The sequence below is a fragment of the Pseudophryne corroboree genome, chromosome 9, assembly GCF_028390025.1.
Source record: "Pseudophryne corroboree isolate aPseCor3 chromosome 9, aPseCor3.hap2, whole genome shotgun sequence".
Taxonomy (NCBI): Eukaryota; Metazoa; Chordata; class Amphibia; order Anura; family Myobatrachidae; genus Pseudophryne; species Pseudophryne corroboree.
In genome coordinates, this window is record NC_086452.1 from 4,231,071 (window position 1) to 4,244,661 (window position 13,591).

The following is a 13,591-nucleotide window of genomic DNA, read 5'->3' on the forward strand; positions in this document are numbered from 1 at the left end:
ATAGACAGTCACTGAGTTGGAGGAGATTCGGGTATAGACAGTCACTGAGTAGGAGGAGATGCGGTATAGACAGTCACTGAGTAGAAGGAGATGCGGGTATAGACAGTCACTGAGTAGGAGGAGATGCGGTATAGACAGTCACTGAGTAGGAGGAGATGCGGGTATAGACAGTCACTGAGTAGGAGGAGATGCGGGTATAGACAGTCACTGAGTAGGAGGAGATGCGGTATAGACAGTCACTGAGTAGGAGGAGATGCGGTATAGACAGTCACTGAGTAGGAGGAGATGCGGTATAGACAGTCGCTGAGTAGCAGGAGATGCGGGTATAGACAGTCACTGAGTAGGAGGAGATGCGGTATAGACAGTCACTGAGTAGGAGGAGATGCGGTATAGACAGTCACTGAGTAGGAGGAGATGCGGGTATAGACAGTCACTGAGTAGGAGGAGATGCGGGTATAGACAGTCACTGAGTAGGAGGAGATGCGGTATAGACAGTCACTGAGTAGGAGGAGATGCGGGTATAGACAGTCACTGAGTAGGAGGAGATGCGGGTATAGACAGTCACTGAGTAGCAGGAGATGCGGGTATAGACAGTCACTGAGTAGGAGGAGATGCGGGTATAGACAGTCACTGAGTAGTAGGAGGAGATGCGGGTATAGACAGTCACTGAGTAGGAGGAGATACAGGTATAGACAGTCACTGAGTAGGAGGAGATGCAGGTATAGACAGTCACTGAGTAGGAGGAGATGCGGGTATAGACAGTCACTGAGTAGGAGGAGATGCGGGTATAGACAGTCACTGAGTAGCAGGAGATGCGGGTATAGACAGTCACTGAGTAGGAGGAGATGCGGTATAGACAGTCACTGAGTAGGAGGAGATGCGGGTATAGACAGTCACTGAGTAGGAGGAGATGCAGGTATAGACAGTCACTGAGTAGGAGGAGATGAGGGTATAGACAGTAACTGAGTAGGAGGAGATGCGGTATAGACAGTCGCTGAGTAGGAGGAGATGCGGTATAGACAGACGCTGAGTAGGAGGAGATGCGGTATAGACAGTCGCTGAGTAGGAGGAGATGCGGTATAGACAGTCACTGAGTAGGAGGAGATGCGGGTATAGACAGTCACTGAGTAGGAGGAGATGCGGTATAGACAGTCGCTGAGTAGGAGGAGATGCGGGTATAGACAGTCACTGAGTAGCAGGAGATGCGGGTATAGACAGTCACTGAGTAGGAGGAGATGCGGGTATAGACAGTCGCTGAGTAGGAGGAGATGCAGTATAGACAGTCACTGTGTAGAGAGAGCTGTAATTGAAGTGTGAGAGAAGAGGGAAGAGGGCCCTGCTCCAAGGAGCTTACAATCTAGGGGGAGGGGAGACATGAGGTGCGAGCATGTGGAAGACGGCCTGATGGCAGGAAGTAAGCGAGGCAGAGCTGGCCGAGGCATGAGGGGTTTGGCAGGGCGGCCTTGAGACCAGGTAATGTGGAAGAGTACGCTGTGATGGACAGGTGCCTGGTTGAAGCTTTGTAAGGTCAGAGAGAGTCTGCTAGAGCGAGGGAGAACACTCCAGTGAAGGGGCAGCGCGGGTAAATACAATAGATGACGTGTACTGACGCTAAAAAATCATTGCTGAATAACTGCAAGTACATCCATTGTACCAGGCTGCACAGTAACCCATAGCAACATGTTCTACAGCCAATCTCCGTGTAACTCGGGATCCTCAGGGTCCCTCTAGCACTGTGGTTTCCTGACTCAGTCCTCGCGGAGCACTAACAGTCCAGGATTTCCAGGTCGCCCGGCAGGTGCACTGTGTGTCACCACCTGTCACATTGGAAGAATCCACAGGTGACCTGGAAGACATGACCTGTTACTGCTGCAGTCCAGTCCTGGGAAATAATCAGCCTCATATATTCATCGGTGCACCAACTAGGAGATCAGGAAAACATGCACTGCTGTATAGTGTAGCATAGAGACATGTAGTACAGTGTACAGGCAGGTGCAGCACTCGCCAGGCTGCATTGTTCCCCACAGATAGCGCAGACACATCACACTTTATCCGTATGATACAAATCTCAGCCCATAAAGAGTCTCTCGCTGTAATCCTGCCCCCCTTCCCCTTCCGGGCTTCCTGATGTTTCCATAACCCTGCACATCTGCCAGGGAAGGCAGGGACATCCCCGTCCCACATCTGGGCTGGATCCTGCTCACTAGGAGGCTGCAATTCCAGGGATCCAGGACATGGCATGAAGCGATTGTCAGCTCCTTCTGTCTCTGCAAGGTGAGGGGGGGCAGATAACTGTGGTATGAGGGGGCTGTGGCGTGTGTGTGTGTATACTGTATGTGTAGAGGATGTCTTATATTCCAGTGCAGGTGTGTATTATAGAGTAGGACCTGCATATCCCAGTACTACCGGGGGAGAGTCATTTCTTGTGTCTGGTGCAGGAATAACATTGTTACACATAATGTGCTTTATAAACACTAATAATTACCACGTGTACCAGGTACGTCACTTGTCAGGTGTAGGATTGGGTAGGACCAGGGCGTGAAATGCTCCTCTGATGTGGGGCAAATACATTATATATATATATATATATATATATATATATATATATATATATATAAAATAAATATCCTATGTAATAAAAGGCTAACGCTGCTCCTCACTTCTATGGGGGAATTGAAGTGTTTTGCGCACTGGCGGCCACTAGATAGTGCCCAGCAGAGTAATTCAAGTATTGTTCCGTTGGGGTGCGCACAGCCGGCGTCGCTGACATTACTGTTATGTTCCGTCATTGTGCTGGTCTGGTAACTAGTATGTATATAATATGCAGCGCTATAATAAGAACAATAATATATACATGATGATCTCTGACACACGGCGCAGGCTGGTGTAATGTAGAGGTACCGCGCTCTTACTGCCTGTAGAACAGTAATATATACATGATGATCTCTGACACACGGCGCAGGCTGGTGTAATGTAGAGGTACCGCGCTCTTACTGCCTGTAGAACAGTAATATATACATGATGATCTCTGACACACGGCGCAGGCTGGTGTAATGTAGAGGTACCGCGCTCTTACTGCCTGTAGAACAGTAAATTCTTACATACTGTTTTATTGCTTACAAAGTGTCTGAAGCCCCAAAGCATTCAGCAACGTGCTGTCCGTGCAATGTATACTGTAGCCGCCGTTCTCCGCTCCTCCTCAGGATCCTCCAGCAGGTCATGTCCTGGGGACGTCTATGGTCTGACCCAGCCAAATACATGAACTCACCCGTGCATGAATAAAGAATCCAGAAAACGTGACCTGTTGGGGGTACGTGGGGACTGGAGATGAGACCACTGCCTTATAGGGTTCTCTTCTAGTAGCATGTATGAATAAATGTATTTCTATTTTGAGGACTATAAATAAATGCCTGTGTGATCATGCATATGTTACATCTGCCCCACCTGCAGTGCACATGGTTTTTCCCATTAGAGAAAGATTTATCTTTTGCGATCCATGCTGAATCAAGCCCGTGGTGTTGCTGTATGTCTGTGTTGGTGTCTTCTCTGTGCACTGTAACATCCTCTTCCTTCTCATTGCTATGCTGAGAGCTGAGAGCCCGTGTCTTTGTCTAGCAGCCATTTTCAACCAGAGAGATTTTGTAAAGGAGACAATGAATTGTAGGAGGATAACTAAACATACAGGTACATAAGCTGTGTCGGCTGTTTTCCTAGTAGTTTTGCGGCAGCGATGCTGAGTGATAAGTCAGTGTGCGGGCTTTACCTTACGTTTCTGAGGTGATAGCAATAGCCATGTTTATAATTCTGAGTGATATAGAAGGACTTGCAGAAACACGGGGTCCCTGGGCCCTGACGAGGGGCTGCAAGCTGAAATGTATTGATCAAATATGAAGCGAAACCCCATCATGGTGAGTGATAGCTTTGTATTGGGGTGACGACGTGTCTTTCACATATTTCACATTTTTTGCAGTTTGTTTGTATTTTGTGGTGTTGGTTTGACAAAGGGGGTTACACCCCAAAACGTGGCTGTTTCTAATACACCAGTTCTGCATTGTTGATGGCATGCGAGTGCCCTTCCTGTCATATATACATTATTCTTATGAGACTTGAGCACCGGGGCATGCTGTATTCATTACTTGGACTGCCAGCATAACTTGTTATATATAGATATATTTATATATAAGTCAGAACAGTACGCTTATACAAAGTTCTTGTGGAACTAGTAGTGCCAGAATGACTTGCTTGTAACACGGAAGCCGGTTTCACAGATCTCAGTGACCACCGCAGCCGGTCTGTATACATAATTAAGCTCCTTGAATTGAGCCGGAATCCTCCCCACAATATCCTGAATCTGCGTCTCAGGGAGCAATAGCTGTAAATAGGTAAAAGAACAAGGGGCCTCATAGTGCATTAGAAGACCACTGTAATCTGCAGTCATAAAAACAAGTCAAGGGCTGATGTACTAACGGTGGCGGTCAGAACACCGCGGGGTCAATAGCATAAAGCACCATCCATATCATGGACAGTTCCGTGGTCTCCTCCACGTCAGACCAGCAATACGCCAAGCCACGCCCCTCCGCGTTTCATCACCCAGACTTCATCAGAGGCTAAATCTATGCAGGAATGAAACTGCTCCCAGCGGACAGAGTGGATGTGATGTCATTATCAGTGTATAACAGTGCAGCTGTGTGTCACATTATATAACACCACAGAAGCTGCAGACGCATGTCAGTGGGTGGGAGAAGATACAGCTCAGATAATACAGGGTGCGGCGGATCAGTGCTGGCGTTCCCAAGCCGCCTCCTATCAATGTACTAAGCTTGGGTGTGGTTCATAGCGTCGACAGTGTCTAGCTCAACCATGTTTGGGTCGACAGTAACTAGGTCGACAGGGTCTGTGGGTCGACATGGTCTAGGTCAACAGGTTAAAAGGTCTACATTTGTTTTTAATGTTTTTTTGGTGTCGTTTTCTCCGTACAGTGACTGGGAAACCCAATTAGCGCTCGGCGCGTTTACTATTCCCAATCATAGTCCAAATGGATCGAAGTATGAAAAAGTTCAAAAAAATATATTTAAAAAAAAAACCTCATGTCGACCTTTTGACATGTCGACCTAGAGACCCTGTCGACCTTGAACCCCTGTCGACCAATAGTGGTCAACCTAAACATTGTCGACCTAGTTACTGTCGACCTAGAGACTGGATCCCACTAAGCCAGACCCTGATAGCGTCCGTCATTGGATACATTCAGAGAAGCGTGATCTTTACATCCACAGGGTTTGATGAGCAGATTGCATCTTATGGGCGGGGTGTACTAAGCGGAAAATGTGTTAAATCCCCCCTTTATCACATTTTCCAAATGTACTAACTGCTGGCCGCCGGGGCACTGCCACCTTTTGCTGGCGTTACCGCATCAAAGCCAATGGGCTTATTATCTCCGCAGCACTGGTGCGAGGGATCCCCGTCACTCTGCGCATATGCAGAACAACTCCCAAGTCATAAACCCAGAAGTCCAGAGACCGCCGGAGATCGTCATAACTGACATCTCATGACTGGCATTTTATGACTGGCACCTTATGACTCGCACCTTATGACTGCCATCTCATGACTGCCATCTTATGACTGGCATCTCATGACTGGCATCTAATGACTGGTATCTCATGAATAGCATCTCATGACTAACATGACTGGTATCTCATGACTGGCATCTCATGACTAACATGACTGGCATCTCATGACTGACATCTCAAGACTGGCATCTCATGACTGGCATCTCAAGATTGGCATCTCATGACTGACATCTCAAGACTGGCATCTCATGACTGGCATCTCATACACATAGTAACATAGTATCTAAGGTTGAAAAAAGACAATTGTCCATCGGGTTCAACCTATTTGTGGTCTCCTATGCAGGATTATTTTGTATAAAATTTTGACTGAAGTTGATGACTGCCGTTCCGATTAACCCCTCTTTTTTATAATAACCATAGTGCGTGACTATGCCCCGTAACCCTGGATATCCTTATCCATTAGGAATTTATCTAACCCATTCTTAAAGGTGTTGACTGAGTTGGCCATTACAACTCCCTCAGGCAGGGAATTCCAAACACGTATCGTCCTTACCGTAAAAAAGACTTTATGCCGTATTGTGCGGAATCTCCTCTCCTCCAACCTGAGCGAGTGTCCACGAGTTCTCTGTGTTGATCTAACCAAAAACAGGTCCTGCGCAAGATCTATATATTGTCCCCTTATATATTTGTAAATGTTGATCATGTCCCCTCTTAATCTCCTCTTTTCCAGTGTAAACATACCTAGTCTTGCAAGCCTTTCCTCGTATTCCAGGGTCTCCATACCCTTAATTAGTTTGGTCGCCCGCCTTTGAACCTTTTCTAGCTCCAGGATATCCTTTTTGTAGTAAGGTGCCCAGAATTGTACACAGTATTCAAGGTGTGGCCTCACAAGTGATTTATAGAACGGGAGTATAATACTCTCGTCCCTAGCATCAATTCCCCGTTTTATGCATGCTAATATCTTATTAGCCTTCTTTGCTGCAGTCCTACTTTGACTGGCATCTTATGACTGACATCTCATGACTTGCAAATGGTCATTCAAACAGTGGTGTTCAATGAGTCCTTCAGGCACTATCAACTCTAGTTCATGGATCCTCTGAGCGTCAAGCATCAGAACCAGCTGGACTATGAGGCATGAAGACTGGAGATCCACTGAATACAATCAGCAGTGTCCAATAGCACACCCCAGGGGTTTAGAATGTGGACTGAGAGGCTGAAAGTAGAGGGGTATATTTACTAATGATTGGATCTTCAAAGTGACCACTAATCAGAATTGTCTGCAGTACTAGCTGAATGAGCGGGAAGACCAGCAGCCACAGCTATATGGGGGGCATGAGTGGGTAGGTCAGCTACCCCAGGTGTATGGGGGGTATGAGCGGGAAGGGCAGCAGCCCCGGTTGTATGAGGAGTATTAGTAGGAAGACCAGCAGCCACAGCTATATGGGGGGCATGAGTGGGAAGGCCAGCTACCCTGGGTGTATGGGGGGTATAAGCGGGAAGGGCAGCTGCCCCAGCTGTATGGGGGGTATGAGCGGGAAGGGCAGCAGCCCCGGGTGTATGAGGAGTATTAGTAGGAAGACCAGCAGCCACAGCTATATGGGGGGCATGAGTAAGAAGGCCAGCTAACCCGGCTGTATGGGGGGTATGAGCGGGAAGGGCAGCTGCCCCAGGTGTATGGGGGGTATGAGCGGGAAGGGCAGCAGCCCCGGTTGTATGAGGAGTATTAGTAGGAAGACCAGCAGCCACAGCTATATGGGCGGCATGAGTGGGAAGGCCAGCTACCCCGGGTGTATGGGGGGTATGAGCGGGAAGGGCAGCTGCCCCAGGTGTTTGGGGGGTATGAGCGGGAAGGGCAGCAGCCCCGGTTGTATGAGGAGTATTAGTAGGAAGACCAGCAGCCACAGCTATATGGGGGGCATGAGTGGGAAGGCCAGCTACCCCGGGTGTATGGGGGGTATGAGTGGGAAGGACAGCAGCCACAGCTATATGGGGGGCATGAGTGGGTAGGCCAGCTATCCCGGGTGTATGGGGAGTATGAGCGGGAAGGGCAGCTGCCCCAGGTGTTTGGGGGGTATGAGCGGGAAGGGCAGCAGCCCTGGTTGTATGAGGAGTATTAGTAGGAAGACCAGCAGCCACAGCTATATGGGGGGCATGAGTGGGAAGGCCAGCTACCCCGGGTGTATGGGGGGTATGAGTGGGAAGGACAGCAGCCACAGCTATATGGGGGGCATGAGTGGGTAGGCCAGCTATCCCGGGTGTATGGGGGGTATGAGTGGGAAGGACAGCAGCCACAGCTATATGGGGTGCATGAGTGGGTAGGCCAGCTACCCCAGGTGTATGGGGGGTATGAGCGGGAAGGGCAGCTACCCCAGGTGTATGGGGGGTATGAGTGGGAAGACCAGCAGCCACAGCTATATGGGGTGCATGAGTGGGAAGGCCAGCTACGCCGGGTGTATGGGGGGTATGAGTGGGAAGGACAGCAGCCACAGCTATATGGGGAGCATGAGTGGTAAGGCCAGCTACCCCAGGTGTATGGGGGGTATGAGTGGGAAGGACAGCAGCCACAGCTATATGGGGAGCATGAGTGGGAAGGCCAGCTACCCCAGGTGTATGGGGGGTATGAGCAGGAAGAGCAGCTGCCCCAGGTGTATGTGGGGTATGAGCAGGAAGAGCAGCTACCCCAGGTGTATGGGGGGGTATGAGCGGGAAGGGCAGCTACCCCAGGTGTATGGGGGGTATGAGCAAGAAGAGCAGCTGCCCCAGGTGTATGGGGGGTATGAGCGGGAAGGGCAGCTGCCCCAGGTGTATGGGGGGTATGAGTGGGAAGGGCAGCTGCCACAGCTATATGGGGAGCATGAGTGGTAAGTCCAGCTACCCCAGGTGTATGGGGGGTATGAGCGGGAAGGGCAGCTGCCCCAGGTGTATGGGGGGTATGAGCGGGAAGGGCAGCTGCCCCAGGTGTATAGGGGGGAATGAGCGGGAAGGGCAGCTGCCCCAGGTGTATGGGGGGTATGAGCGGGAAGGGCAGCTGCCCCAGGTGTATGGGGGGTATGAGCAGGAAGGGCAGCTGCCCCAGGTGTATGGGGGGTGTGAGCGGGAAGGGCAGCTGCCCCAGGTGTATGGGGGGTATGAGCGGGAAGACCAGCAGCCACAGCTATATGGGGGGCATGAGTGGGTAGGCCAGCTATCCCAAGTGTATGGGGGGTATGAGCAGGAAGAGCAGCTACCCCAGGTGTATGGGAGGTATGAGCAGGAAGGGCAGCCGCCCCAGGTGTATGGGGGGTATGAGCGGGAAGGGCAGCTGCCCCAGGTGTATGGGGGGTATGAGCGGGAAGGGCAGCTGCCCCAGGTGTATGGGGGGGTATGAGCAGGAAGAGCAGCTGCCCCAGGTGTATGGGGGGTATGAGCAGGAAGGGCAGCTGCCCCAGGTGTATGGGGGGTATGAGCGGGAAGGGCAGCTGCCCCAGGTGTATGGGGGGTATGAGCGGGAAGAGCAGCTGCCCCAGGTGTATGGGGGGTATGAGCGGGAAGGGCAGCTACCCCAGGTGTATGGGGGGTATGAGTGGGAAGACCAGCAGCCACAGCTATATGGGGTGCATGAGTGGGAAGGCCAGCTACGCCGGGTGTATGGGGGGTATGAGTGGGAAGGACAGCAGCCACAGCTATATGGGGAGCATGAGTGGTAAGGCCAGCTACCCCAGGTGTATGGGGGGTATGAGTGGGAAGGACAGCAGCCACAGCTATATGGGGAGCATGAGTGCGAAGGCCAGCTACGCCGGGTGTATGGGGGGTATGAGTGGGAAGGACAGCAGCCACAGCTATATGGGGAGCATGAGTGGTAAGGCCAGCTACCCCAGGTGTATGGGGGGTATGAGTGGGAAGGACAGCAGCCACAGCTATATGGGGAGCATGAGTGGGAAGGCCAGCTACCCCAGGTGTATGGGGGGTATGAGCAGGAAGAGCAGCTGCCCCAGGTGTATGTGGGGTATGAGCAGGAAGAGCAGCTACCCCAGGTGTATGGGGGGGTATGAGCGGGAAGGGCAGCTACCCCAGGTGTATGGGGGGTATGAGCAAGAAGAGCAGCTGCCCCAGGTGTATGGGGGGTATGAGCGGGAAGGGCAGCTGCCCCAGGTGTATGGGGGGTATGAGTGGGAAGGGCAGCTGCCACAGCTATATGGGGAGCATGAGTGGTAAGTCCAGCTACCCCAGGTGTATGGGGGGTATGAGCGGGAAGGGCAGCTGCCCCAGGTGTATGGGGGGTATGAGCGGGAAGGGCAGCTGCCCCAGGTGTATAGGGGGGAATGAGCGGGAAGGGCAGCTGCCCCAGGTGTATGGGGGGTATGAGCGGGAAGGGCAGCTGCCCCAGGTGTATGGGGGGTATGAGCAGGAAGGGCAGCTGCCCCAGGTGTATGGGGGGTGTGAGCGGGAAGGGCAGCTGCCCCAGGTGTATGGGGGGTATGAGCGGGAAGACCAGCAGCCACAGCTATATGGGGGGCATGAGTGGGTAGGCCAGCTATCCCAAGTGTATGGGGGGTATGAGCAGGAAGAGCAGCTACCCCAGGTGTATGGGAGGTATGAGCAGGAAGGGCAGCCGCCCCAGGTGTATGGGGGGTATGAGCGGGAAGGGCAGCTGCCCCAGGTGTATGGGGGGTATGAGCGGGAAGGGCAGCTGCCCCAGGTGTATGGGGGGGTATGAGCAGGAAGAGCAGCTGCCCCAGGTGTATGGGGGGTATGAGCAGGAAGGGCAGCTGCCCCAGGTGTATGGGGGGTATGAGCGGGAAGGGCAGCTGCCCCAGGTGTATGGGGGGTATGAGCGGGAAGAGCAGCTGCCCCAGGTGTATGGGAGGTATGAGCGGGAAGGGCAGCTGCCCCAGGTGTATGGGGTGTATGAGCGGGAAGGGCAGCCGCCCCAGGTGTATGGGGGGTATGAGCGGGAAGGGCAGCCGCCCCAGGTGTATGAGCGGGAAGGGCAGCCGCCCCAGGTGTATGGGGGGTATGAGCGGGAAGGGCAGCCGCCCCAGGTGTATGGGGGGTATGAGCGGGAAGGGCAGCTGCCCCAGGTGTATGGGGGGTATGAGCTGGAAGAGCAGCTGCCCCAGGTGTATGGGGGGTATGAGCAGGAAGGGCAGCCGCCCCAGGTGTATGGGGGGTATGAGCAGGAAGGGCAGCCGCCCCAGGTGTATGGGGGGTATGAGCAGGAAGGGCAGCTGCCCCAGGTGTATGGGGGGTATGAGCAGGAAGAGCAGCTACCCCAGGTGTATGGGGGGTATGAGCAGGAAGGGCAGCTGCCCCAGGTGTATGGGGGGTATGAGCAGGAAGAGCAGCTGCCCCAGGTGTATGGGGGGTATGAGCGGGAAGGGCAGCCGCCCCAGGTGTATGGGGGGTATGAGCGGGAAGGGCAGCTGCCCCAGGTGTATGGGGGGTATGAGCAGGAAGAGCAGCTGCCCCAGGTGTATGGGGGGTATGAGCAGGAAGGGCAGCCGCCCCAGGTGTATGGGGGGTATGAGCAGGAAGGGCAGCTGCCCCAGCTGTTTGGGGGTATAAGCAGAACAGCCAGTAGCCCCAGAAGTATCTGCAATATAGTAATACTGGGCCTGCAGTGTTGTGTGATTAGGGAATTGCCACCTTTGACATTACTGAAAATGGAACAGGATACCAGACACATGACACTATCACCCGCTGTCCTCAGTAGTCATTCCTGAGATCACTCATTTACTTCCCTAGATGTTCTGGATCACTCAGACTGAGGGATAAAGAGCAGGACGCATCCTCCAGTTCATCAGTCTATGCTCTGGCCTATGTGGCCAGGTGGCCGTGTCTCTTCCAGCGTGGCATTTGGAGGATGACCTCACACAGACAGACAGAAGACATGCCCAACAATGCCTGGTTTTCATCTTCATTGTGGATGTCATGGGTCCGCAGTGAGGCCAGTAGCCTCCTATATCACAGCGCTCTGCAGTCCGGTGGGTAATAAGACCCATGGTCTGGGGAGCTGTTCCCTACACTTTAGGCCAGAAAGGAGCTGGGAAAGTTCTCTGCAGGAATATTTGATGTAACCTGGCAATCCTGTGAATTGCAGAGCAAAGGGCCAATGCCGGGAATTCCTTGCCCGATGGTGCTGTGACTGGAAACTGTGATCCAGGGATCCGGAATTATACTCGGTCCCGTGCTGGTTCCCTGGGGCTGTGCGAGAGGGGAAGTAATATTTTACTATTACCACCGAGGGCATCAAATGTCCTTCTTGTCCTAAGAGCTCACATTTCTAGTCAGCTAGAGAGAGCTCCACAGAACATGTGAGTGTCCCGGAGCTTCCGGGAGGATAGGTAAGTATGCCCTGCGTATATAACGGCCTGCAGCGCAGTAAGAGCTGGGAGATATCGCTCTGAGCCTCGTAGCGCGCGGCGCAGCTGATGTTTGGGCTTCCTGCCAGCATGTCCTATGCGCTCAGTATTTAATACTGGGAGGCAATCACGAGACCGCCTTTTGGGATCCCGGCGGTCACAATGCCGACTCCGGAATTCCGTCAGGCGGTGAAATGTGGACGCCGGAATACTGGCACCACAGGCTTTTCTCGCTCTGTTGGTGTCCAGTGCTCGCCCCGCTGCCGACATACTGGTGGGCGGAATGCCGCTGCTGCTATCTTGGCAGCCCGTCCGATGGTAAATAGTATGTATTCCTGAACACTGTGCTCCCTCTGTGATTGCTGACGTGCTGGGTGCTCTCTGTTTCCTCCCAGGCCTCATTAACGTGCCTGCTGTTTCCCTGTCATTGTGATCAGCCTCCGCCTGGCTTTCTGCGTTCCCCATGTCAGTAAGAGGCCCCATCCTCTGCTCGCCACACACCAGACAGAGGAGAGGTAGCGAGCGCGCTTTCCTGTCTCTGTACTGCAGGAACATCTGCCAGGAAGCCTGGATGGAGATTAGTAGCACAGCTGACCCGGTCACAGCGCAGCTGCAGACAGGCGGATAGGCCGCCTCCGTGACATCTGCAGCTGGAACGTTCCATGCACAATGTTTATGTATAATAATTATTTATATAGCGCACACATATTCCGCAGCGCTGTACAGAGAGTGTGGGGGTGTGGTAGGAAACTGGCGCACCCAGAGAAAACACGCACAAGCACAGAGACGAGGCCAAGCAAACAACACACAGATGTGGCCCTAGTTATAATTGAATCCATGACCCTAGTGGTGTGAAACCTCCGTGCTAACCACTGTGCCACCATGTTGTCAAAATATGTTACTGAATCTCTACAGCTGAGCAATGGGTCAGTACATGGTGTGTAGAGTGTATGTTATGTGTCCCTGTCTGTACGATAAGGGATATCGGATACTAATGAGAGTCTGCGGCGCTGGCTTCTGTAACGTCTCATGTCCGTGGTGTATGGGGGTCATTCCGAGTTGTTCGCTCGGTAAAAATCTTCGCATCGCAGCGATTTTCCGCTTAATGCGCATGCGCAATGTCCGCACTGCGACTGCGCCAAGTAAATTTGCTATGCAGTTAGGATTTTTACTCACGGCTTTTTCATCGTTCTGGCGATCGTAATGTGATTGACAGGAAATGGGTGTTACTGGGCGGAAACAGGCCGTTTTATGGGCGTGTGGGAAAAAACGCTACCGTTTCCGGAAAAAAAAAGGAGTGGCCGGAGAAACGGAGGAGTGTGTGGGCGAATGCTGGGTGTGTTTGTGACGTCAAACCAGGAACGACAAGCACTGAACTGATCGCAGATGCCGAGTAAGTCTGAAGCTACTCAGAAACTGGTACGAGGTGTGTAATCGAAATATTGCGAATACTTCGTTCGCAATTTTAAGAAGCTAAGATTCACTCCCAGTAGGCGGCGGCTTAGCATGAGCAAATCTGCTAAAATCCACTTGCGAGCGAACAACTCGGAATGAGGGCCTATGTACGTTACGTTGCTAATGGTTACATCACATTATACAGTATTTTCTCTTTAGAGTAATCTCAAGTTTCCATCTCTTTGAGTTGATTTATTTTCCTATCTTTTGGAAACAATGTAAGAAAAG

At 52.3% G+C, this 13,591-nt stretch overlaps 1 protein-coding gene across 2 annotated transcripts in view; it reads left to right on the plus strand.

The window, feature by feature from the left end:
• Positions 1–2,145: 2,145 nt before the first annotated feature.
• PODN (podocan) overlaps positions 2,146–13,591 on the plus strand; it is a 213,581-nt gene continuing 202,135 nt past the window's right edge. Inside the window, exon 1 of one of the 2 annotated variants that reach the window (XM_063938900.1) lies at positions 2,146–2,274. The gene's annotated coding sequence lies outside the window, so the exon portion shown is untranslated. The remainder of the gene's footprint in view (positions 2,275–13,591) is intronic. The other variant, XM_063938899.1, reaches the window with a different exon arrangement.